At 43.2% G+C, this 23,369-nt stretch overlaps 1 pseudogene; it reads left to right on the plus strand.

The window, feature by feature from the left end:
- The first annotated feature begins 14,125 nt into the window (after positions 1–14,125).
- On the plus strand, positions 14,126–14,606 carry Gm2939 (annotated as a pseudogene).
- The last annotated feature ends 8,763 nt before the right edge of the window (positions 14,607–23,369 follow it).

Here is a 23,369-nt window from a genome sequence, read left to right on the forward strand (position 1 = left end):
GCCCTGACGTGATCAACATATAAGAATCACATCACTGTGAACCTCACCCCCTAAAGACAGTGTCAGTGGTTTGACCCCTGCGTGATCCTGGGCCCAGCTACTAGGGGATTTCTGGTTGCATAATATTAACTAAAGAGAAGCAGAATCCTGGTCAGAAATGCCTTGTCTTCTTTGAAAGACCCAGGGGTACACTCCCTCCACCAAGGCCTCAGCGCCTCACAACTATTAAGCTACAAGGTCATCAGAAGGTTAGGTTGCACCTCGTCATTCAATTTTTATTTTTCATAGTGCTCCTGGTAGAGAGATAATTCCCATCCAAACAAAGCAACCAGAAGCCCAGCCATCACAACTCCACTAAGTAGTGAGTTTTGGCTAGCAAATGGTTAGCAAGAATCTACTCTGTGTGGCCCGGTTTGCACTGTGATTCAGTTCATAAACCTTCTAGCAAAACTGTGGGGAAATAAGCAAGTCTTTGCCTCCTAAAAAACATTGAACGGGAGCCATTCAGCACCAAAAGGCAACGAAGTGCCATGAGATTGGCCTGGGTTAGCTTACCACGATATAGAATCACACAACCCTGGAAAAAAATCAAGTGGAGCCGCCCTTTCCATGTGAAGCACCGAAGACCCATTCCATCTCTACCAAGTCCCACGGTGGTGAACATAAGTAGGAAAGACCTCTGCTCGGTAACAGACGTGACATCCTGCACTTTCTCAACCTGAAGTGTGTTTTGTGTGCTTAGGTGGGAAAAGTGACCGATCAGCATCTTCTGCAACTATCCCCCAGGCTTGTACTTCAACTATTTAAGATTTGATCCCTCTTACAGGCAATAGCAACCTTGTTCAAGGTTCCCAGCAGAAAATTACAAGCGTGAAAGTCAAAAAGCCAAAATAAATTTCTCAAAAAGAAACAAATGCTTCACTGCAGGAAAGAGAGGACGGGGAGAAGTTGGGAGTTAAAATATAATTTAAAAGATTGGCCCATGTGAAACTCTGCCAAATTTCAAAGAATTGCTTATTCTGCCCTATGCAGTCCAGGAGAGAAGAAACCCAGGAAGCTATCCAAATAAAATACATTTGACACAGTGCTCATCTGTGTGAAGGCATTCTAACATGTGAGGAAGGGCTGGAAGGCAGAGGAGATCCTAAAACATGATAAATCACATTTGTTTGAAAGGCATCCTGGCAGTGCATCCCTGTGGCCTGCTGTTTCAGTTCTCTCAATCTCTGCAGTCCGCTGAAGGGAGATTTCCAGGCACCACACTTGACAATGGCTACCAACTGGCCGTGTGGGGAGAATGAAGTCTGCGCCTCACACACGTTAGTGAGGCTCAGCGATTTGGTTGACTCTATCAGATATCTTGGTCAGAAGGAGAAACTGGGAAATCAGACACTTGTTTGGTTTGCTCTGTAGAATGTTTAGATAGACTTTGAACTTGTTCCACACCTCCTGTTTTATTAAGAAATTGCCTAAATTGCCTTGGTCTGTAACACACAGCAAGCAAGTGACAGTTAACCAATTAATCTATACCACCATGGTTCTAGAACACTTATTTTATGTATTGTGCCAGTTGAAAATATATGTCTCTCTCATCCATTCATACAAAAGCAACACTGTGTCTAACAAGACACCAATGTGCTCACATGCTGAATAAACAAAAATGTAGACATATTTTGCCTCACTTCAAATACTACATGCCATGAGCTTTCTCCCATTTGTCTATGTCTGTTTATGATTCCCCATCTACCTGAAATACATGGACTCAGTTCTCTGCCGAGCCAGTTCCCCTCTAAACAAACTCCAAGGTCACCTTTAGCCCCTCTTGGAGGCCTTCTCTAAGCAGCCTATGAACGCCATCCAGTTTTGCTCCCTCAGCCTTCCCTGTGCACTCTGCATGGCCCACACCCTTAGCCATGCCCAAGCCAGGCTGAAACAAGTTGGGTTTTTTGTTAATTAACTTTTTCTTGAGATTATAATATAATGAATGCGTTCACCCTCCCCTTTCCTCCCACCAAACCCTCCATATGCCCTTCATTGCTCTCTTTCACATTCATGCCCCTTTCTTCACTGATTGTTACGTGTGTGTGTGTGTGTGTGTGTGTGTGTGTGTGTGTGTGTGTGTGTATGTATATATATATGTGTGTGTGTGTGTGTGTGTGTGTGTGTGTGTGTATCCATGTGCTTGCTCAATCTGTATAATGTCACTCAAATGTTTTCAGGGCTGACCGTTTGATGTCAGATAGCTAACCAGTATGCTCTTCCCTAGGAAACACTCCTCCTCCTGCTCTCAGCATCCTTGCCTCCCTGTGGTTCTTTGTATAGAGTTGAGGCCTCCTGGGCCTTCCCCACCACATAGGCTTGTCTAGTGTTGTTTCCTTGTACAGCTCATGTTTTGACAGTCATATTGGTGAGGGTTTATGGATATGGCTCCTGACATTACTAGGAGACACAATTTCATGGTAAACTCCCTTATTTTCTGTGTCTTAAATTTTTCCACAACCCCCCCCCCACGATGATCCCTGATCCTTGAGTGCAGGTGTTGAATTGTAGATAAGTCACTTGGGACTGGGCTCCACCACTCTGCATTCTGATTGCTTGTGGTTTTCTGTAATGATCTCCATCTGTTCCAAAGAGGAGTTTCATTAATGCAGAGTAAGGTTGGCACTTACTGTGGGTATAAGTGTTGTCAGGGCTTGTATTAGTATAGTAAAACTGTATGTGTAGGTTTCCCTCCAAGATCCATCACTTCACTAACTCTGGTGAGTTCACTAGGTTTCCACCACCAGGAATTATTTCTCTCTTGTTGAGCAGGCCTTGAGCTCAGTTACAAAGCTGGTTACTGTCAAGGCATGATGCATGTCTACATGCATGATGGAAGGGTTATTATGCCTCTCTGGTCATTGCTGTGGTTTGTAGGCTTAGATTTGTCGAAATCTACTTTATTAAGGGTTCTCAAATGCTTTGACTCATTGCTTCTAGTCCAAATGTAAGGGAGAAAAGATGGTAACTAAGACAAGGGGATACAGAATTGTTTAGAAGTAGTTCTTTGGGCTTATTCCAATCTCTGTTGTCAGGACACCAACAGTCCAGCTTAAAGGTGTCAGCAAACACAAATCAGCAACAGCAGCACAATTCAGCAGAAACCACCAGGCCTCTGCTGAATCAGCATGAGTCATCAGGAGTGACCAGAACCTGCAGAAATGCCAGGAGTTCTCTACCATGCCTCTCTCAGTAAGATGAAGATCAGTGAAGATTCAAGGCCAATGAAGCCTTGCACAGCTAGCTATGCAAGCTCCCCATCACTGTCTATTGAGTCCTATTTATACTCTCCCCAACCATCATGAGTCCTCTCTTGGGTCTTGCCTCAGCAAACTATCATGTGAGTCTGCACCACGTGACACAACCAGAAACTTCCCCTTCAGTAGTTCGTACGAATCACAGCTGGGTAAGACTCTTGTTTAATTCCCTCCTTTGTAAATTTGTCTGGTGTCTCTGGTACCTACTGTAAAAGTTAGTCCTCAGAAAGGAGGCTGTCAAATCAGTTCCGGATCAGGGGCTTCCTGGTCCTGTGTCTGAAGTGCGTGATGTCTTCAGCAATAGGAACATACCTTTTACTTTTGGGAGTAAGGTACAACCAAAGACAATAGCAATAGCCTGTTACATTTGGGGATTCTTTTACATAACACTGGCTAAAAACTCAAAGTAGGGTTTCTCATGACTGGTGTTAGGTTTTTTTGTTAGCTGGTCATTGTCTTTTGGAGGGAGCATTGCAAACCAGATGAGAAATTTTCATTTAAGCTATCTGTGTATATTTATACACAAATGTATATGCATGCCTTTTTAGGGCTTTAGACATTCTTACTATTGTATTAGCCTCCGCTCTCCTTCTTCTGTATGTGTCTCTCTTTCCCTTCTTATGTATGGAACCTCCAGCTTAACTGTAAATACTTGAATTCTGGGATTATTACTAAGATGTTGAGTTTTAGCCACATTCAACTTTCTAGCACACTGTTGATTACAAAGTAAAGCTCAGCATAAGAACTTAATGTCTGAGATAAACAGATGCATTTTGTAAGTCATTATAACAATTATTAATATTTTAATGACACATTCACTTATTACACACATACTAGAAAAGGAAATAAAGCAAACATGTCCCCATCAGAGCTTCTACAGAGATAAGTGTTTGCAACGTGGACCATATCTCTTTAAAACTATCCCACTTTAAAACCTTTTCCTTATCCTTTTACTTTTTCCATTATTTTGCCTCAAAATCAGGTTACTATTTTATAAGAGAACCAGCCAATAGTACTTGACCAGTGGTTCATCCCTATGGTCAACTTGCCCGGATATAAAGCCACTTTGGAATCACATCTAGACATGTCTGTGTGGGTGTTCCTAGACAGGTGTAACTGCAAAGAGGAAGACTCACCTTGAGCAGAAAAGCACAACTTCAACCATAGATCCCATATTGAATAAAAAGAAAAAGAAGGAAAAGCCAGGTGAATACAAGAGTTCGTTTCTCTCTGTTCCCTGTTCTGACTGGAAAATGAAGACCTAGTCATACCCTCCTACCATCATACACACTTCTGTGTCCTCCTCACCATATGGGTTGTATGTGCACTTTTGTCAGAGACTTTGTCATAGCAACAACAACAAAAAAAAAGACAAAAAACAAAAAAACATAAATAATACCATCATGATAAGTAGAATGTGAATTCTAGTATTTGAGTGTGTGGGTGACTGTCTCCATACGTGTGCAACTTCTTTTTCCGATTCTACATTTCTTTGATGATACTCAACGATTCTCATATCCTAATCCCTAGGGTTTATACCATGCTATGCCACATGGCAAATTAAGTTTACAGATGAAATAACACTGTTAACCTTGAGATAGGGAGAGAGTCATGGATAACATGAGTAAACGCATTGTAATCCAAAGGACTTTGTGAGTCAAAGATGGAAGATGCAGAACAAAGCCAAGAATGGGGAGGCGTGGCCATTGTCCCATCTACTCAGAGGCTAAGGCAAGAGGCTCTCTGATCCCAGGAGTTTGAAATCAGCCTGTGCAACATAACAAGACTCCCCTCTCAAAACCATGAGAATGGACAGGGAGACAGACAGGGAGAGGGAGAGAATAAACTCGATAGCATTATGTGAGAGAGGTTTGACCAGTGTGCTTTGAAGAATGGGAGTGGGCCTAGAAGCCAAGGAAAGCAATAACCCCAGCAGCTGAGAAGAGCAGAGAAATGCATTCTTTCTCTCCTGGTTTCCAGAAGGAATGTAGGCCTACTTGTATCTTCTTTTAACTCAGTAAGACTAATGCTGGAATTTGAATCTCCAGAACTTTAAGATGACAGACTTGCAATGCTCAATCCATTAACTTGCAATAACAAAGCATAACAACTGCCAGTGAATATCTGCCCATTTGAATACAGTCAACTTGACTCCCAAAACAATTGGCAAGCAGTGTCTGTATCTGTGTGTGTGTGTGTGTGTGTGTGTGTGTGTGTGTGTGTGTGTGTGTGTGTGTGTTTGTGTGTGTGTGTGTGTGTGTGTGTGTGTTGAGGAAAGAGGTGAACATCAGGTGTGCCTTCCTCCACTTTCTTGTTCACTCTTCACTTGTTTTGAGACAGGGTCTCACTGACCTGGGTTTGCTAGGCTGACTAAGCAGAAAGCTCTTCCCTCAAGAGTCTGTCCAGGAAAAGAAGGCACAGCCATGTTTCCTGATTCCACCCCTCTATCATAGGATTGCAGCCACAGATCAGCAAGCCTGGGTTTTTATGTGGCTGATAGAAAAATCTCAACTCCTACTTGACTCCTAGTGCTTATGAAATAACATGCTACCAACTGAGCCATCTCCTTGGCCCAGCCAATTACTAACTGAGCTTTCTTCCCAGCCCCAGCCAATCACCAGCCTAGCTGTCTCCCCAGGCCAGATGGTTACTGAGCCATCCCCCTGAGACCAGCCAATGTTTTTTTTTTTTTTCCATTTTTTATTAGGTATTTAACTCATTTACATTTCCAATGCTATACCAAAAGTCCCCCATATCCACCCACCCCCACTCCCCTGCCCACCCACTCCCCCTTTTTGGCCCTGGTATTCCCCTGTACTGGGGCATATAAAGTTTGCAAGTCCAATGGGCCTCTCTTTCCAGTGATGGCCGACTAGGCCATCTTTTGATATATATGCAGCTAGAGTCAAGAGCTCCGGGGTACTGGTTAGCTCATAATGTTGTTCCACCTATAGGGTTGCAGATCCCTTTAGCTCCTTGGCTACTTTCTCTAGCTCCTCCATTGGGAGCCCTATGATCCATCCATTAGCTGACTGTGAGCATCCACTTCTGTGTTTGCTGGGCCCCGGCATAGTCTCACAAGAGACAGCTACATCTGCGTCCTTTCAATAAAATCTTGCTAGTGTATGCAATGGTGTCAGCGTTTGGATGCTGATTATGGGGTGGATCCCTGGCTATGGCAGTCTCTACATGGTCCATCCTTTCATCTCAGCTCCAAACTCTGTCTCTGTAACTCCTTCCATGGGTGTTTTGTTCCCAAATCTAAGGAGGGGCATAGTGTCCACACTTCAGTCTTCATTCTCCTTGAGTTTCATGTGTTTAGCAAATTATATCTTATATCTTGGGTATCCTAGGTTTGGGGCTAATATCCACTTATCAGTGAATACATATTGTGTGAGTTTCTTTGTGAATGTGTTACCTCACTCAGGATGATGCCCTCCAGGTCCATCCATTTGGCTAGGAATTTCATAAATTCATTCTTTTTAATAGCTGAGTAGTACTCCATTGTGTAGATGTACCACATTTTCTGTATCCATTCCTCTGTTGAGGGGCATCTAGGTTCTTTCCAGCTTCTGGCTATTATAAATAAGGCTGCTATGAACATAGTGGAGCATGTGTCCTTCTTACCTGTTGGGGCATCTTCTGGATATATGCCCAGGAGAGGTATTGCTGGATCCTCCGGTAGTACTATGTCCAGTTTTCTGAGGAACCGCCAGACTGATTTCCAGAGTGGTTGTACAAGCCTGCACTCCCACCAACAATGGAGGAGTGTTCCTCTTTCTCCACATCCTCGCCAGCATCTGCTGTCACCTGAATTTTTGATCTTAGCCATTCTGACTGGTGTGAGGTGGAATCTCAGGGTTGTTTTGATTTGCATTTCCCTGATGATTAAGGATGTTGAACATTTTTTCAAGTGCTTCTCTGCCATTCGGTATTCCTCAGGTGAGAATTCTTTGTTCAGTTCTGAGCCCCATTTTTTAATGGGGTTATTTGATTTTCTGAAGTCCACCTTCTTGAGTTCTTTATATATGTTGGATATTAGTCCCCTATCTGATTTAGGATAGGTAAAGATCCTTTCCCAATCTGTTGGTGGTCTTTTTGTCTTATTGACGGTGTCTTTTGCCTTGCAGAAACTTTGGAGTTTCATTAGGTCCCATTTGTCGATTCTCGATCTTACAGCACAAGCCATTGCTGTTCTGTTCAGGAATTTTTCCCCTGTGCCCATATCTTCAAGGCTTTTCCCCACTTTCTCCTCTATAAGTTTCAGTGTCTCTGGTTTTATGTGAAGTTCCTTGATCCACTTAGATTTGACCTTAGTACAAGGAGATAAGTATGGATCGATTCGCATTCTTCTACACGATAACAACCAGTTGTGCCAGCACCAATTGTTGAAAATGCTGTCTTTCTTCCACTGGATGGTTTTGGCTCCCTTGTCGAAGATCAAGTGACCATAGGTGTGTGGGTTCATTTCTGGATCTTCAATTCTATTCCATTGGTCTACTTGTCTGTCTCTATACCAGTACCATGCAGTTTTTATTACAATTGCTCTGTAGTAAAGCTTTAGGTCTGGCATGGTGATTCCGCCAGAAGTTCTTTTATCCTTGAGAAGACTTTTTGCTATCCTAGGTTTTTTGTTATTCCAGACAAATTTGCAAATTGCTCCTTCCAATTCGTTGAAGAATTGAGTTGGAATTTTGATGGGGATTGCATTGAATCTGTAGATTGCTTTTGGCAAGATAGCCATTTTTACAATGTTGATCCTGCCAATCCATGAGCATGGGAGATCTTTCCATCTTCTGAGATCTTCTTTAATTTCTTTCTTCAGAGATTTGAAGTTTTTATCATACAGATCTTTCACCTCCTTAGTTAGAGTCACGCCAAGATATTTTATATTATTTGTGACTATTGAGAAGGGTGTTGTTTCCCTAATTTCTTTCTCAGCCTGTTTATTCTTTGTATAGAGAAAGGCCATTGACTTGTTTGAGTTTATTTTATATCCAGCTACTTCACCGAAGCTGTTTATCAGGTTTAGGAGTTCTCTGGTAGAATTTTTAGGGTCACTTATATATACTATCATATCATCTGCAAAAAGTGATATTTTGACTTCCTCTTTTCCAATTTGTATCCCCTTGATCTCCTTTTGTTGTCGAATTGCTCTGGCTAATACTTCCAGTACTATGTTGAAAAGGTAGGGAGAAAGTGGGCAGCCTTGTCTAGTCCCTGATTTTAGTGGGATTGCTTCCAGCTTCTCTCCATTTACTTTGATGTTGGCTACTGGTTTGCTGTAGATTGCTTTTATCATGTTTAGGTATGGGCCTTGAATTCCTGATCTTTCCAAAACTTTTATCATGAATGGGTGTTGGATCTTGTCAAATGCTTTTTCTGCATCTAACGAGATGATCATGTGGTTTTTGTCTTTGAGTTTGTTTATATAATGGATTACATTGATGGATTTTCGTATATTAAACCATCCCTGCATCCCTGGAATAAAACCTACTTGGTCAGGATGGATGATTGCTTTAATGTGTTCTTGGATTCGGTTAGCGAGAATTTTATTGAGGATTTTTGCATCGATATTCATAAGAGAAATTGGTCTGAAGTTCTCTATCTTTGTTGGATCTTTCTGTGGTTTAGGTATCAGAGTAATAGTGGCTTCATAAAATGAGTTGGGTAGAGTACCTTCTACTTCTATTTTGTGAAATAGTTTGTGCAGAATTGGAATTAGATCTTCTTTGAAGGTCTGATAGAACTCTGCACTAAACCCATCTGGTCCTGGGCTTTTTTTGGTTGGGAGACTATTAATAACTGCTTCTATTTCTTTAGGTGATATGGGACTGTTTAGATGGTCAACTTGATCCTGATTCAACTTTGGTACCTGGTATCTGTCCAGAAATTTGTCCATTTCGTCCAGGTTTTCCAGTTTTGTTGAGTATAGCCTTTTGTAGAAGGATCTGATGGTGTTTTGGATTTCTTCAGGATCTGTTGTTATGTCTCCCTTTTCATTTCTGATTTTGTTAATTAGGATTTTGTCCCTGTGCCCTTTAGTGAGTCTAGCTAAGGGTTTATCTATCTTGTTGATTTTCTCAAAGAACCAACTCCTCGTTTGGTTAATTCTTTGAATAGTTCTTCTTGTTTCCACTTGGTTGATTTCACCCCTGAGTTTGATTATTTCCTGCCGTCTACTCCTCTTGGGTGAATTTGCTTCCTTTTTTTCTAGGGCTTTTAGATGTGTTGTCAAGCTGCTAGTATGTGCTGTCTCCCGTTTCTTCTTGGAGGCACTCAGCGCTATGAGTTTCCCTCTTAGAAATGCTTTCATTGTGTCCCATAGGTTTGGGTACGTTGTGGCTTCATTTTCATTAAACTCTAAAAAGTCTTTAATTTCTTTCTTTATTCCTTCCTTGACCAAGCTATCATTGAGAAGAGTGTTATTCAGTTTCCACGTGAATGTTGGCTTTCCATTATTTATGTTGTTATTGAAGATCAGTCTTAGGCCATGGTGGTCTGATAGGATACATGGGACAATTTCAATATTTTTGTATCTATTGAGGCCTGTTTTGTGACCAATTATATGGTCAATTTTGGAGAAGGTCCCGTGAGGTGCTGAGAAGAAGGTATATCCTTTTGTTTTAGGATAAAATGTTCTGTAGATATCTGTCAGGTCCATTTGTTTCATAACTTCTGTTAGTTTCACTGTGTCCCTGTTTAGTTTCTGTTTCCACGATCTGTCCTTTGAAGAAAGTGGTGTGTTGAAGTCTCCCATTATTATTGTGTGAGGTGCAATGTATGCTTTGAGCTTTACTAAAGTGTCTCTAATGAATGTGGCTGCCCTGGCATTTGGTGCGTAGATATTCAGAATTGAGAGTTCCTCTTGGAGGATTTTACCTTTGATGAGTATGAAGTGTCCCTCCTTGTCTTTTTTGATAACTTTGGGTTGGAAGTCGATTTTATCCGATATTAAAATGGCTACTCCAGCTTGTTTCTTCAGTCCATTTGCTTGGAAAATTGTTTTCCAGCCTTTCACTCTGAGGTAGTGTCTGTCTTTTTCCCTGAGATGGGTTTCCTGTAAGCAGCAGAATGTTGGGTCCTGTTTGTGTAGCCAGTCTGTTAGTCTATGTCTTTTTATTGGGGAATTGAGTCCATTGATATTAAGAGATATTAAGGAAAAGTAATTGTTGCTCCCTTTTATTTTTGTTGTTAGAGTTGGCATTCTGTTCTTGTGGCTGTCTTCTTTTTGGTTTGTTGAATGATTACTTTCTTGGTTGTTCTAGGGAGTGATTTCCGTCCTTGTATTGCTTCTTTTCTGTTATTATCCTTTGAAGGGCTGGATTCGTGGAAAGATATTGTGTGAACTTGGTTTTGTCGTGGAATACTTTGGTTTCTCCATCTATGGTAATTGAGAGTTTGGCCGGGTATAGTAGCCTGGGCTGGCATTTGTGTTCTCTTAGTGTCTGTATAACATCTGTCCAGGCTCTTCTGGCTTTCATAGTCTCTGGTGAAAAGTCTGGTGTAATTCTGATAGGCCTTCCTTTATATGTTACTTGACCTTTCTCCCTTACTGCTTTTAATATTCTATCTTTATTTAGTGCATTTGTTGTTCTGATTATTATGTGTCGGGAGGAATTTCTTTTCTGGTCCAGTCTATTTGGAGTTCTGTATGCTTCTTGTGTGATCATGGGCATCTCTTTTTTTATGTTTGGGAAGTTTTCTTCTATTATTTTGTTGAAGATATTAGCTGGCCCTTTAAGTTGAAAATCTTCATTCTCATCAATTCCTATTATCCGTAGGTTTGGTCTTCTCATTGTGTCCTGGATTACCTGGATGTTTTGAGTTAGGATCCTTTTGCATTTTGTATTTTCTTTGACTGTTGTGTCGATGTTCTCTATGGAATCTTCTGCACCTGAGATTCTCTCTTCCATTTCTTGTATTCTGTTGCTGATGCTCGCATCTATGGTTCCAGATCTCTTTCCTAGGGTTTCTATCTCCAGCGTTGCCTCGCTTTGGGTTTTCTTTATTGTGTCTACTTCCCCTTTTAGTTCTAGTATGGTTTTGTTCATTTCCATCACCTGTTTGGCTGTGTTTTCCTGCTTTTCTTTAAGAGCCTGTAACTCTTTAGCAGTGCTCTCCTGTAAATCTTTAAGTGACTTATGAAAGTCCTTCTTGATGTCCTCTATCATCATCATGAGAAATGTTTTTAAATCTGGGTCTAGATTTTCGGTTGTGTTGGGGTGCCCAGGACTAGGTGGGGTGGGAGTGCTGCGTTCTGATGATGGTGAGTGGTCTTGATTTCTGTTAGTAGGATTCTTACGTTTGCCTTTCGCCATCTGGTAATCTCTGAAGCTAGCTGTTTTAGTTGTCACTGTTAAGAGCTTGTTCTTCAGGTGACTCTGTTAGCCTCTATGAGCAGACCTGGAGGGTAGCACTCTCCTTAGTTTCAGTGGGCAGAGTATTCTCTGCAGGCAAGCTCTCTTCTTGCAAGGCAGGTACCCAGATATCTGGTGTTCGAACCAGACTCCTGGCAGAAGTTGTGTTCCACTCACTAGAGGTCTTAGGATCACGTGTGGAATCCTGTGTGGGCCCTTGCGGGTGTCAGGCGACTCAGCTGGCAAGGTAGCCGGGGCTCGAGTGGAGTGGAAGGGGTTTGTGCCCCAGATCAAGCCCGGGTAGCCTGCTTCCCTATGTACCGCAGTCTCAAGTTCCGCGCGATTGGATTGGGGTAGGCGCTGTGTTCCACTCACCAGAGGTCTTAGGGTCCCGTGGGGAGTCCCGTGTGGGCCCTTGCGGGTGTTGGGCAAGACTCTGCTGTCAAGGTAGCCCGGGGCTCGAGTCTCGAGTCGAGCGGAAGGGACTTGTGCCCCAGATCAGGCCCGGGTAGCCTGCTTCCCTATGTACCGCAGTCTCAAGTTCCGCGCGATTGGATTGGGGCAGGCACTGTGGTCCACTCACCAGAGGTCTTAGGGTCCCGTGGGGAGTCCCGTGTGGGCCCTTGCGGGTGTTGGGCAAGACTCTGCTGGCAAGGTAGCCCGGGGCTCGAGTCTCGAGTCGAGCGGAAGGGACTTGTGCCCCAGATCAGGCCCGGGTAGCCTGCTTCCCTATGTACCGCAGTCTCGAGTTCCGCGCGATTGGATTGGGGCAGGCACTGTGATCCACTCACCAGAGGTCTTAGGGTCCCGTGGGGAGTTCTGTGTGGACCCTTGCGGGTGTTGGGCAAGACTCTGCTGGCAAGGTAGCCCGGGGCTCGAGTCTCGAGTCGAGCGGAAGGGACTTGTGCCCCAGATCAGGCCCGGGTAGCCTGCTTCCCTATGTACCGCAGTCTCGAGTTCCGCGCGATTGGATTGGGGCAGGCACTGTGATCCACTCACCAGAGGTCTTAGGGTCCCGTGGGGAGTCCCGTGTGGACCCTTGCGGGTGTTGGGCAAGACTCTGCTGGCAAGGTAGCCCGGGGCTCGAGTCTCGAGTCGAGCGGAAGGGACTTGTGCCCCAGATCAGGCCCGGGTAGCCTGCTTCCCTATGTACCGCAGTCTCAAGTTCCGCGCGATTGGATTGGGGCAGGCACTGTGGTCCACTCACCAGAGGTCTTAGGGTCCCGTGGGGAGTCCTGTGTGGACCCTTGCGGGTGTTGGGCAAGACTCTGCTGGCAAGGTAGCCCGGGGCTCGAGTCTCGAGTCGAGCGGAAGGGACTTGTGCCCCAGATCAGGCCCGGGTAGCCTGCTTCCCTATGTACCGCAGTCTCAAGTTCCGCGCGATTGGATTGGGGCAGGCACTGTGGTCCACTCACCAGAGGTCTTAGGGTCCCGTGGGGAGTCCCGTGTGGGCCCTTGCGGGTGTTGGGCAAGACTCTGCTGGCAAGGTAGCCCGGGGCTCGAGTCTCGAGTCCCCAATGTTTTTTTAAATGACCACATCTCACCACTCACTAAAACAAACTTCAAGCCTTATTGTCGATGGATAAGTGTATTAATTCCATTTTGTTTACTTATGGCAATGCTTCCAGTTTCTCTAATGGTGATTAACTTAGGAAAGTAAGAAAGTAACAATGATCTAAATGATAACTAAGGAATGACTAAGTACTCTGCTACGAAATGTTTGTAGAGATACAAAAATGAAGGAATCTTTTCAGAGTAAGTATAGTTCTGAAGACCCAACATCTAAGTTCACATTATATTATTAACAATACACATTTTACTCTATTTTTCAAGAAAATGCATTCCCATGTACACTGCTGCATTCCTTATTGTGATCAAATACCCTGAAAAAAGCAAGTTAGAAGAGAATGAAGTTTATTCAGCTTACAAATTCCAGATCAAGGTCCATCATTTCAGGAAAATCAAGGCTGGAATTCAAGCACCTAGTCACATCCACAACCAAGAGAAAAGAGAAAGGGTGTGTACTCTCTGCTGGCCTCCTTGCTTACTTCTAGGTTTCTCCTTTCTTACACTATTCAGACCCCCTCCCTAAGGAATGTTGTCACCCATGATACTTTGGGTCTCCCACACCAATCAAGATACCTACAGACATGCACATAGACCAACCTTATCTCAACTAGAAGATTCCTCATTGAAACTCTCTTCCAAGGTGTTTCTAGGTTGTATCAAGTTGAAACTTAACAAGCACATCATATAAATATTCTGATATTATAACCTTCAAAGATTTTTTCATGATCACTTATATACAAATATTTGTATACATATATAAATAATTTAAGTTAGAACATTCAACTTTATATGGAATATGTATTTCTGTTTTCATGGCCTGTGTTGGAAAAATGTTCTTCAAAGCTACTTGAAGAGTTCCTGGCGGTGGGGACCTGGAGAGCCAATGGCTTGTGGATCATCATGCCTAAGTTTTATTGTGACTACTGTGATATGAATCTTACCCATGATTCTCCATCTATGAGGAAGACACACTACAGTGGTCAGAAACACAAAGAGAATGTGAAAGACTATTACCAGAAACAGATGGAAGAGCAGGCCCAGAGCCTCACTGACAAAACAACTGCTGCATTTCAACAGGGAAAGATCCCTCCAGCTCTATTCTCTGCTCCTCTGCCTGCAGGGGCCATGATCCCACCTCTCCCCAGTCTCCCGGGTCCTCATCGGCCTGGCATGATGCCTGCACCCTACATGGGAGGCCCTCACATGATGCCAATGATGGGTCCCTCCTCTTCCTGGGATGATACCTGTGGGACCAGCTCCTGGGATGAGACCTCCCATGGGAGGCCACATGCCCATGATGCCCGGGCCTCCAATGATGAGACCTCCCGCCTGCCCTATGATGGTGCCCACCCGGCCTGGCATGACCTGGCCAGACAGATAAGAGCAGAATCTCTCTTTATCATTTTGTGTTTCTTGTTCTGTTTCACCAGGAAATCTTGGTGCTGAGCCTTAGTGTTTACTAGATAACTGGCAGAGAAACTCCCATTCCATACAGAGAGAATGCTTTTGGAGGGAGAAGTGACACATAAAAGTGCGCTTTTCGCTTATATTGTGAAATGTGAAAATAAAATCATCAGCTCTTTTAGTTAAAAACGAAAAGAAAGATACAAGCATCCTGTTAAGATGGCAAATAGATATATTTTTATTGATAAATATACACATGATTTGTTGACCGCCAAGGGAAAGACTAATATCAAATAACTGGTTTACAAATGGCCTTGACGACGGGACCCTAAGACCTCTGGTGAGTGGACCACAGTGCCTGCCCCAATCCAATCGCGCGGAACTTGAGACTGCGGTACATAGGGAAGCAGGCTACCCGGGCCTGATCTGGGGCACAAGTCCCTTCCGCTCGACTCGAGACTCGAGCCCCGGGCTACCTTGCCAGCAGAGTCTTGCCCAACACCCGCAAGGGTCCACACAGGACTCCCCACGGGACCCTAAGACCTCTGGTGAGTGGATCACAGTGCCTGCCCCAATCCAATCGCACGGAACTCGAGACTGCGGTACATAGGGAAGCAGGCTACCCGGGCCTGATCTGGGGCACAAGTCCCTTCCGCTCGACTCGAGACTCGAGCCCCGGGCTACCTTGCCAGCAGAGTCTTGCCCAACACCCGCAAGGGTCCACACGGGACTCCCCACGGGACCCTAAGACCTCTGGTGAGTGGATCACAGTGCCTGCCCCAATCCAATCGCGCGGAACTCGAGACTGCGGTACATAGGGAAGCAGGCTACCCGGGCCTGATCTGGGGCACAAGTCCCTTCCGCTCGACTCGAGACTCGAGCCCCGGGCTACCTTGCCAGCAGAGTCTTGCCCAACACCCGCAAGGGTCCACACAGAACTCCCCACGGGACCCTAAGACCTCTGGTGAGTGGATCACAGTGCCTGCCCCAATCCAATCGCGCGGAACTCGAGACTGCGGTACATAGGGAAGCAGGCTACCCGGGCCTGATCTGGGGCACAAGTCCCTTCCGCTCGACTCGAGACTCGAGCCCCGGGCTACCTTGCCAGCAGAGTCTTGCCCAACACCCGCAAGGGCCCACACGGGACTCCCCACGGGACCCTAAGACCTCTGGTGAGTGGACCACAGTGCCTGCCCCAATCCAATCGCGCGGAACTTGAGACTGCGGTACATAGGGAAGCAGGCTACCCGGGCCTGATCTGGGGCACAAGTCCCTTCCGCTCGACTCGAGACTCGAGCCCCGGGCTACCTTGACAGCAGAGTCTTGCCCAACACCCGCAAGGGCCCACACGGGACTCCCCACGGGACCCTAAGACCTCTGGTGAGTGGAACACAGCGCCTACCCCAATCCAATCGCGCGGAACTTGAGACTGCGGTACATAGGGAAGCAGGCTACCCGGGCTTGATCTGGGGCACAAACCCCTTCCACTCCACTCGAGCCCCGGCTACCTTGCCAGCTGAGTCGCCTGACACCCGCAAGGGCCCACACAGGATTCCACACGTGATCCTAAGACCTCTAGTGAGTGGAACACAACTTCTGCCAGGAGTCTGGTTCGAACACCAGATATCTGGGTACCTGCCTTGCAAGAAGAGAGCTTGCCTGCAGAGAATACTCTGCCCACTGAAACTAAGGAGAGTGCTACCCTCCAGGTCTGCTCATAGAGGCTAACAGAGTCACCTGAAGAACAAGCTCTTAACAGTGACAACTAAAACAGCTAGCTTCAGAGATTACCAGATGGCGAAAGGCAAACGTAAGAATCCTACTAACAGAAATCAAGACCACTCACCATCATCAGAACGCAGCACTCCCACCCCACCTAGTCCTGGGCACCCCAACACAACCGAAAATCTAGACCCAGATTTAAAAACATTTCTCATGATGATGATAGAGGACATCAAGAAGGACTTTCATAAGTCACTTAAAGATTTACAGGAGAGCACTGCTAAAGAGTTACAGGCTCTTAAAGAAAAGCAGGAAAACACAGCCAAACAGGTGATGGAAATGAACAAAACCATACTAGAACTAAAAGGGGAAGTAGACACAATAAAGAAAACCCAAAGCGAGGCAACGCTGGAGATAGAAACCCTAGGAAAGAGATCTGGAACCATAGATGCGAGCATCAGCAACAGAATACAAGAAATGGAAGAGAGAATCTCAGGTGCAGAAGATTCCATAGAGAACATCGACACAACAGTCAAAGAAAATACAAAATGCAAAAGGATCCTAACTCAAAACATCCAGGTAATCCAGGACACAATGAGAAGACCAAACCTACGGATAATAGGAATTGATGAGAATGAAGATTTTCAACTTAAAGGGCCAGCTAATATCTTCAACAAAATAATAGAAGAAAACTTCCCAAACATAAAAAAAGAGATGCCCATGATCACACAAGAAGCATACAGAACTCCAAATAGACTGGACCAGAAAAGAAATTCCTCCCGACACATAATAATCAGAACAACAAATGCACTAAATAAAGATAGAATATTAAAAGCAGTAAGGGAGAAAGGTCAAGTAACATATAAAGGAAGGCCTATCAGAATTACACCAGACTTTTCACCAGAGACTATGAAAGCCAGAAGAGCCTGGACAGATGTTATACAGACACTAAGAGAACACAAATGCCAGCCCAGGCTACTATACCCGGCCAAACTCTCAATTACCATAGATGGAGAAACCAAAGTATTCCACGACAAAACCAAGTTCACACAATATCTTTCCACGAATCCAGCCCTTCAAAGGATAATAACAGAAAAGAAGCAATACAAGGACGGAAATCACTCCCTAGAACAACCAAGAAAGTAATCATTCAACAAACCAAAAAGAAGACAGCCACAAGAACAGAATGCCAACTCTAACAACAAAAATAAAAGGGAGCAACAATTACTTTTCCTTAATATCTCTTAATATCAATGGACTCAATTCCCCAATAAAAAGACATAGACTAACAGACTGGCTACACAAACAGGACCCAACATTCTGCTGCTTACAGGAAACCCATCTCAGGGAAAAAGACAGACACTACCTCAGAGTGAAAGGCTGGAAAACAATTTTCCAAGCAAATGGACTGAAGAAACAAGCTGGAGTAGCCATTTTAATATCGGATAAAATCGACTTCCAACCCAAAGTTATCAAAAAAGACAAGGAGGGACACTTCATACTCATCAAAGGTAAAATCCTCCAAGAGGAACTCTCAATTCTGAATATCTACGCACCAAATGCCAGGGCAGCCACATTCATTAGAGACACTTTAGTAAAGCTCAAAGCATACATTGCACCTCACACAATAATAATGGGAGACTTCAACACACCACTTTCTTCAAAGGACAGATCGTGGAAACAGAAACTAAACAGGGACACAGTGAAACTAACAGAAGTTATGAAACAAATGGACCTGACAGATATCTACAGAACATTTTATCCTAAAACAAAAGGATATACCTTCTTCTCAGCACCTCACGGGACCTTCTCCAAAATTGACCATATAATTGGTCACAAAACAGGCCTCAATAGATACAAAAATATTGAAATTGTCCCATGTATCCTATCAGACCACCATGGCCTAAGACTGATCTTCAATAACAACATAAATAATGGAAAGCCAACATTCACGTGGAAACTGAATAACACTCTTCTCAATGATAGCTTGGTCAAGGAAGGAATAAAGAAAGAAATTAAAGACTTTTTAGAGTTTAATGAAAATGAAGCCACAACGTACCCAAACCTATGGGACACAATGAAAGCATTTCTAAGAGGGAAACTCATAGCGCTGAGTGCCTCCAAGAAGAAACGGGAGACAGCACATACTAGCAGCTTGACAACACATCTAAAAGCCCTAGAAAAAAAGGAAGCAAATTCACCCAAGAGGAGTAGACGGCAGGAAATAATCAAACTCAGGGGTGAAATCAACCAAGTGGAAACAAGAAGAACTATTCAAAGAATTAACCAAACGAGGAGTTGGTTCTTTGAGAAAATCAACAAGATAGATAAACCCTTAGCTAGACTCACTAAAGGGCACAGGGACAAAATCCTAATTAACAAAATCAGAAATGAAAAGGGAGACATAACAACAGATCCTGAAGAAATCCAAAACACCATCAGATCCTTCTACAAAAGGCTATACTCAACAAAACTGGAAAACCTGGACGAAATGGACAAATTTCTGGACAGATACCAGGTACCAAAGTTGAATCAGGATCAAGTTGACCATCTAAACAGTCCCATATCACCTAAAGAAATAGAAGCAGTTATTAATAGTCTCCCAACCAAAAAAAGCCCAGGACCAGATGGGTTTAGTGCAGAGTTCTATCAGACCTTCAAAGAAGATCTAATTCCAATTCTGCACAAACTATTTCACAAAATAGAAGTAGAAGGTACTCTACCCAACTCATTTTATGAAGCCACTATTACTCTGATACCTAAACCACAGAAAGATCCAACAAAGATAGAGAACTTCAGACCAATTTCTCTTATGAATATCGATGCAAAAATCCTCAATAAAATTCTCGCTAACCGAATCCAAGAACACATTAAAGCAATCATCCATCCTGACCAAGTAGGTTTTATTCCAGGGATGCAGGGATGGTTTAATATACGAAAATCCATCAATGTAATCCATTATATAAACAAACTCAAAGACAAAAACCACATGATCATCTCGTTAGATGCAGAAAAAGCATTTGACAAGATCCAACACCCATTCATGATAAAAGTTTTGGAAAGATCAGGAATTCAAGGCCCATACCTAAACATGATAAAAGCAATCTACAGCAAACCAGTAGCCAACATCAAAGTAAATGGAGAGAAGCTGGAAGCAATCCCACTAAAATCAGGGACTAGACAAGGCTGCCCACTTTCTCCCTACCTTTTCAACATAGTACTGGAAGTATTAGCCAGAGCAATTCGACAACAAAAGGAGATCAAGGGGATACAAATTGGAAAAGAGGAAGTCAAAATATCACTTTTTGCAGATGATATGATAGTATATATAAGTGACCCTAAAAATTCTACCAGAGAACTCCTAAACCTGATAAACAGCTTCGGTGAAGTAGCTGGATATAAAATAAACTCAAACAAGTCAATGGCCTTTCTCTATACAAAGAATAAACAGGCTGAGAAAGAAATTAGGGAAACAACACCCTTCTCAATAGTCACAAATAATATAAAATATCTTGGCGTGACTCTAACTAAGGAGGTGAAAGATCTGTATGATAAAAACTTCAAATCTCTGAAGAAAGAAATTAAAGAAGATCTCAGAAGATGGAAAGATCTCCCATGCTCATGGATTGGCAGGATCAACATTGTAAAAATGGCTATCTTGCCAAAAGCAATCTACAGATTCAATGCAATCCCCATCAAAATTCCAACTCAATTCTTCAACGAATTGGAAGGAGCAATTTGCAAATTTGTCTGGAATAACAAAAAACCTAGGATAGCAAAAAGTCTTCTCAAGGATAAAAGAACTTCTGGCGGAATCACCATGCCAGACCTAAAGCTTTACTACAGAGCAATTGTAATAAAAACTGCATGGTACTGGTATAGAGACAGACAAGTAGACCAATGGAATAGAATTGAAGATCCAGAAATGAACCCACACACCTATGGTCACTTGATCTTCGACAAGGGAGCCAAAACCATCCAGTGGAAGAAAGACAGCATTTTCAACAATTGGTGCTGGCACAACTGGTTGTTATCGTGTAGAAGAATGCGAATCGATCCATACTTATCTCCTTGTACTAAGGTCAAATCTAAGTGGATCAAGGAACTTCACATAAAACCAGAGACACTGAAACTTATAGAGGAGAAAGTGGGGAAAAGCCTTGAAGATATGGGCACAGGGGAAAAATTCCTGAACAGAACAGCAATGGCTTGTGCTGTAAGATCGAGAATCGACAAATGGGACCTAATGAAACTCCAAAGTTTCTGCAAGGCAAAAGACACCGTCAATAAGACAAAAAGACCACCAACAGATTGGGAAAGGATCTTTACCTATCCTAAATCAGATAGGGGACTAATATCCAACATATATAAAGAACTCAAGAAGGTGGACTTCAGAAAATCAAATAACCCCATTAAAAAATGGGGCTCAGAACTGAACAAAGAATTCTCACCTGAGGAATACCGAATGGCAGAGAAGCACTTGAAAAAATGTTCAACATCCTTAATCATCAGGGAAATGCAAATCAAAACAACCCTGAGATTCCACCTCACACCAGTCAGAATGGCTAAGATCAAAAATTCAGGTGACAGCAGATGCTGGCGAGGATGTGGAGAAAGAGGAACACTCCTCCATTGTTGGTGGGAGTGCAGGCTTGTACAACCACTCTGGAAATCAGTCTGGCGGTTCCTCAGAAAACTGGACATAGTACTACCGGAGGATCCAGCAATACCTCTCCTGGGCATATATCCAGAAGATGCCCCAACAGGTAAGAAGGACACATGCTCCACTATGTTCATAGCAGCCTTATTTATAATAGCCAGAAGCTGGAAAGAACCTAGATGCCCCTCAACAGAGGAATGGATACAGAAAATGTGGTACATCTACACAATGGAGTACTACTCAGCTATTAAAAAGAATGAATTTATGAAATTCCTAGCCAAATGGATGGACCTGGAGGGCATCATCCTGAGTGAGGTAACACATTCACAAAGAAACTCACACAATATGTATTCACTGATAAGTGGATATTAGCCCCAAACCTAGGATACCCAAGATATAAGATATAATTTGCTAAACACATGAAACTCAAGGAGAATGAAGACTGAAGTGTGGACACTATGCCCCTCCTTAGATTTGGGAACAAAACACCCATGGAAGGAGTTACAGAGACAGAGTTTGGAGCTGAGATGAAAGGATGGACCATGTAGAGACTGCCATAGCCAGGGATCCACCCCATAATCAGCATCCAAACGCTGACACCATTGCATACACTAGCAAGATTTTATTGAAAGGACGCAGATGTAGCTGTCTCTTGTGAGACTATGCCGGGGCCCAGCAAACACAGAAGTGGATGCTCACAGTCAGCTAATGGATGGATCATAGGGCTCCCAATGGAGGAGCTAGAGAAAGTAGCCAAGGAGCTAAAGGGATCTGCAACCCTATAGGTGGAACAACATTATGAGCTAACCAGTACCCCGGAGCTCTTGACTCTAGCTGCATATATATCAAAAGATGGCCTAGTCGGCCATCACTGGAAAGAGAGGCCCATTGGACTTGCAAACTTTATATGCCCCAGTACAGGGGAATACCAGGGCCAAAAAGGGGGAGTGGGTGGGCAGGGGAGTGGGGGTGGGTGGATATGGGGGACTTTTGGTATAGCATTGGAAATGTAAATGAGTTAAATACCTAATAAAAAATGGAAAAAAAAAAAAAAACAAATGGCCTGACTCATCAACCCAAATACGTAAACATGAGGCTTTGTGACTAATAGAATCCTGACTGTAAATGTTTCCCATTCTCTGAAATTGAATCAATAACCATAATTACTGTGTCATGCTGTCATGCTAGTGGGATTCTCTCTCTCTCTCTCTCCCTCTCCCTCTCCCTCTCCCTCTCCCTCTCCCTCTCCCTCTCCCTCTCCCTCTCCCTCCTTCCCTCTCTTTGTTTTATTGTTCATTTTTCTCATTTTCTTCATCAGTCTGCTACTGCTTTTATTTTTCAGTGATATTTCAACTTTGTCTTAAATTTGCTTGATTCCTTATCTTTAGTCGTTTCTCTTTTCAGCTTTGTTTTTTCTTATCTTTTTACATCTTTAGCAGTATGCCTTTTCTAATATGCCTTTAATTATAATACATTTTGTTTCTTCATTTCTTTCTAATATATTTGGAGGTATTTGTGGCAGTTTGAATGTGATGTGTCACCCATAGGCTCCTGGGTCTGAAAACTTGGTCCCCAGGTGCTGGTGCAGGTTTTGAAGGTTATGCAACCTGTAGAAGACAGGGTCTCACTGGAAGAGGTGAGTCACTGCAGTGAGTTTTGGGGTTTAATATTTTGTGCTTTACTGGTTGCCTCTGCTTCTGAACTGTGAACACAATATGGCCACCATATCATGTTCCTGTCTCCCATCTTAATTTCTCTCCCATAAAACACAACATGGCCTCCACCTTATGTTCCTGATATCATAGCTTCCCTACACTAGTTGGCTCTCTCTTAAGTTCCCTCCCATAAGTTGTTCCTGTCAGATACTTGGCCATGATGATGAAAAATTAATTAATACAGTATTCTATGTGTTTCATTGTAAAAAGATCTAATGACCAAATGATCAACTTTTTTTAAATCTTCACTATATTCTTAAGAAGAATGTGCTTTACTGACTGAAGAGTGTCGGCATCCCTATATGTATATCTACACTAAAACAATAGTGTCGGCATTCCTATGTGTATATCATCTACACTAAAACAATAGTGTTGGCATTCCTATATGTATATCTACACTAAAACAATAGTGTCAGCATTCCTGTATGTATATCTACACTAAAACAATAGTGTCAGCATTCCTATATGTATATCTACACTAAAACAATAGTGTTGACATTCCTATATGTATATCTACACTAAAACAAACATTTATATTGCTTTAAAATTAATAATAGTGATTACTTTGATTCTCGGGTTCTGTTAATACCAGTAGTTCAATATCAAGTTATGTTTATCAAAAAAAAAAAAATCATGCTCAGTT

Source organism: Mus musculus, chromosome 3, assembly GCF_000001635.26.
Source record: "Mus musculus strain C57BL/6J chromosome 3, GRCm38.p6 C57BL/6J".
Taxonomy (NCBI): Eukaryota; Metazoa; Chordata; class Mammalia; order Rodentia; family Muridae; genus Mus; species Mus musculus.